Raw genomic sequence first — 4,615 nt, forward strand, 5'->3', positions numbered from 1 at the left:
GACCAGTCACTGGAGAAGGATATTATGTTTGGTATTATGTTTCTCAGGTCAGAGAAAAAGAGGAAGACCCCAAGCGAGATGGATTGGCTAAGTGGAAGCATTGATGGACTCAAGTGTGGCAATGATAGTGAGGTTGGCCCAGGAGAGTGCAGTGTTTCATTCTGTGCATAAGGTCACTATAAGTTGGTACCGACTTGATGGCACCTAACAACAACAAAACTGTCAATGTTGAATTGGTCTGTTTTGCTGTGTGCATTCTCAACAGTAACAAAAGAAATTAAATTAAAGGAAAAAGATGGATGAAATGTGACCTGGCTTTGCTAACAATATATTCTTCATCTGTAAAATAGAATTGTCCCCTTATCCTGACCACGTCCCAGAATCGTACTAAGACTAGAGTGAGTTTTGTAAGGAGTATAAAATGTTAGACTCGCGTAGTTTTATGATATAAGCAAGGGAAACTTAGGTGCAATAAAAGAAAAGGGTCTGCGAGCTGTCAACAGTGTAGAAGACATGAGCACCCAGTCTAAGAAGTTTTAAATTTAGTCAGCTTACTGCCTTTCGAGAGGATTCCAAAACGAGAAGCTCGAACATGGAGAAAGTTTGGGCTTAAATTTGATTCTCAAAACAATTTCAACCAGAGATCAACATTCTCCTGGAGAATGCCAGCCACTGCCACTGTGGTGTTTCTTCCCATCCAAGGGTGTCTCTGTGGATTGATTGTATGTCAAAGGCTAGGTTCCCTTTTCTACCCCAATTCCAGAAGATTAAATTCTAGAATTGTGTTCCGTTGGCCAGGAGGCCGCAACTTGGTGCCTTTATGAACACCCACGGAAGGTGGGTCCTTAGAGAATCTCAGCTCACACTTCCTAAGAAGCAGGTGGGCCAGGCCGCCTGCGATGCCCTCCGATTTGCGGAGACTGGGAGAGCCAAAGGAATTCCAGCCTTTCCCCGCGCGCCTGGGAAACGAGTGAGCAGAATCGCTGCCCATCTCCTGGCAGTCTAGGTTTCAGAGGGCTGATGCATCCAGGTTTCTGTTGTTAAGTGTTGTCAAGTCGGTTCCGACTCATAGAGACCCTTTTTTTTTTTCTCTTAGTAGCAAAGAAAGGAGTGCGCGCACTTGGGCTGGGTGAGCCGCCACGCCACTAGGACACCGTGTTTCGGACCCGGCTCTTGTCTAATCTGCACCTCAATGTCCTTTTTTCCTATCAGCGTCGCCCAGACGGGATACCCAGGTCTAGGCCACAAGGCACGGACAAGGTTCACAGCAATTGAGAACCAGAGTTAAGTGACTGAAAAGTCTTCACTTCTGAAGATATTCATATTTCTTCCCCCTCCTCCCCCACTAGCACTATCTCCTCCCTTCCCTCCTTCCCACCCCCATCCCGTTTCTCTAGTTACAAGTGAAAGCTCAGTGTCTGACACTGATGGGAATGGCAGCAGCGCCTGCGTTCTTTCTCCCTTCGCACCGTCTCGGGCGTCCTCAACCAGTCTGACTGCAGTTCTAGGAAAATAAGTCGGCCCCACTCACAGCCCCTAAACCCTGCCTGGGGCAAACGTACTCCGTTAATTATCTTGACACAACACGTCGCTAATTTCCCTAATTGCTCTCGGGCTCTGCGACACCGCCCCCGGCGGGCCTGGCTGGCTGGCGCGAAGCATCGGGTGCGCGCAGGGAATACGGCAGCTCCCAGGGCGCTGAAGCCACAGGACAGGAGGGTCCAAGGCTCTGCAAAGAGGAGCGCCTGGCTGCCTGAGGTCCCTCTCGGGATCTGTCTGTCTGGTTGGTACCGGCACACACTAGGTGATCGATCTGTGTTAATATAGTCGAAATATCTTTGATTGTCCTGGTTCTTTCCCCAGCTTTGCAGAGCGCTTCGCAAAAGTCTAGAATAAAAACTAGACGTAGAACGAAGTAAAAACCAGAGTATAACTGACTTAGGAATGCCCATTATATTTCTATAAATAGTCTAAAATTACTTTTTTTAAAAAAAACTATGCTTCCTCCCATGTAAGTTCTTGTGAGGACACGCGTTACCTATCGTATCGCCAGACCTACAATCGTGCAAGTAGACCGACCCCTCTGCTGCTTTGTGTTAAAGGATTCAGTGGACCAGGCGTCTGCTCCTCCGCTCCGCAGGGTGAGGGATGGACTGGGAATGGATTAGAAAGGGATAGATTCGAAAGTGAGGTGAAGCCAGACTCTCAATCCCTTTGGGAAAAGAAAGCTTATGTGGGACTTTTGGGAGACCCGAGGAGAGAGTTGTTGCTTCGAAATCATTGAAAGGTTTCAAAGCCTCTCATTGAGACCACAACCCAGTCTCTACCGGTAAAACCGTCCCTCCCTTTATAACCCTTTCCCCCACCCTCCCTCAGTAGCTACGCGCGCCGGGAAGGAACACCAGCCAGGAAGGAACACCCGCCGCAGGGTCTCCCCAGCAGCTGCCTAACATGGCCCCCCTCCCTCCACCCTGTCCAGATATCTTCTCTCATTGGCTGAGTGTATCCCCCCTGAAGTTTCATTGGCTGTTCCACTTTTCTTTCCGCCTCCAACACAGACTGAGCGCGGTTAGCAGTCGCGCGAAGCTGCTTTAAGTCCCGGCTTGCGAGCTGAAGCTCGGCTCTCCTCCGTGAGAGGCGTGGGGCGCAGATGCGAGCGATTGGCGAGCGCGCCGTTTCTCGTGGAGCCGGTTGTTCACAACCGGGACACTCTGGTGGAGCGGAGCCCAGCAAATGGGCGCAAGAAGAAGGAGAGCAGGGAAATGGACTGCTATTTGCGTCGTCTCAAACAGGAGCTGGTAAGAGCGCAGCTGGCGCTGGGGGCCAGAAGGGCCTACTCTGCCCCAACGGTACCTGTCCAGAATCCAGGTCCCCCGGCAGCCTGGACGTGTGTAGGGCAGGTGAAAGCAGAAAACGTGGGTCTGCAGGAGCAGGTTAAGGTCTGTCCTGAGGGAAAGCAGCCACGAAGAAACTTCGAGCCAAGATTTATGGTGAGAGTAGTGACAGACAAGATCAAGAGACACAGGAGAGATCGAACCAGCCAACCCCAGACTGAAAAGTCCGATGAGACACAGAGAAAGCGTAGGGGAGAAAAGAGGGTACACCCAAGGACAGACAGACGCACAGACTGAGACCCAGGCGCTGACACAGAAAGAGCGGGAGCCAAAGACCGACCCTGGGAGCCGGAGGGGCTGTCGCCCGGGTGTTGCTCTGGGGTTTCTTGGAGAGCGCGGGCCTGGCGAGGCGGAGGGTGTGCAGGCGGGACCCTGGCCCGGGGCAGGAGGTCAGCCGAGGATCGACCTAGGGGAGTTGGCACCGCCAGGGGCCCCCAGCTCCGCCGGGCTTGGCAGAGCTGGCGCGGCTGCGGGGGCAGGCTTGGCCGGCTGTCTGCCCGGGCTTGTCTGCCAGCAGGGAGGGGGTCCGGGGCTGGCAGCTGTAATGGCGGGGGAGGGCCCTGAGCGGGAGGAGGGGCGCCGCTTGGCATATCGCGAGCGGGAGCTGCGGAGGCCCAGCCAGATGTCAGGTCTGGGCGTGGGGAGTGCGGAGGGAGCGTGCGAAGGCCCGGGGTGCAGCGACTGGGAGAAGTAGCTCAGTCGGCGTAGGGGGCGGAATCCGCGTGGTGGGGGAGGGGTTCCTGGGATCTTGCCAAGTGAGGGCCAGGTTGAGTCCCACTGACTTCATATACCAACCCCGCCCGCCACCTGCCGTCTTTCTTTTCCCTTCAACCACCAGAGTTCAGACAAACAGTAAGCACACGCACCCCCTGCTCTGTCCCGGCTTTCTTGTCAACCTGCCTCTGCTCTGCCCAGTCTCTCAGTCTCTTTTTGTCTGACACTCTTGGATTCGGACCTCTTCTCCGTCTTATCTTACTCTCCTCTCTTTTGGTACTTTTCAGAGCCAGGGGCACCCAGACCTGGATCCAGAAAGTGCCAGCCTCTGGCTCGCCAGGTTCCATGACAGCCTGCCTCACTCCTGTCTGCAAACTCTCCAGTCTTCCTTCTGGGGGAGGGCGCTTGGCAGCGATGTCCCAGACCAATTTGGGGGGATGAGGAGGACTGTGCTTGGAGCGCGGGTGCTCTCATTAATGGTGTTACCTTGTCGTGTCTCTTTGTATCCCTCTTCTAGGCCGGCCTTCTCAGGCAGTCTTCTCTCTGATGCTTCCTCCCTTTCAGCTCTGACACTCAGATGTAAAAGTTACTAACCCAGTAACTTTGGTTACTTTGGTGGGGGACTGAAGCGCCCTCATTGCTCTTCTGAGCCTATACCATACCTTCTCCAGGCTGGAGTCTTTCCATGTTTCCCATGCCAGTGGGAAGCCGCAGCCCACACATGCACAATTCTAACTTTCCCTACTTGTTTGTTCAATGCCAGAAAGAAAGGTCAAGGTCATCACAGATAATGTCTGAGGTCCAAGGCCCATGCTGAGAAGAGACTCTAATAGAATCCTCCTCTTTGTGCTTGGATTGGGGACTACACCACCCACCTCAAGATCTGTCTTAATGGAGGGTTTGTGGGTGTTCCTGGCATGGGCTGGAATTTTAAAATCTTACTGATTTGCATTTTTTACAGCACCCTAGGTGGGAGGTGGTGAGGGGAGGAAGGCAATCTGTGGATG

Source organism: Chrysochloris asiatica, unplaced genomic scaffold (assembly GCF_000296735.1).
Source record: "Chrysochloris asiatica unplaced genomic scaffold, ChrAsi1.0 scaffold00085, whole genome shotgun sequence".
NCBI lineage: Eukaryota > Metazoa > Chordata > Mammalia > Afrosoricida > Chrysochloridae > Chrysochloris > Chrysochloris asiatica.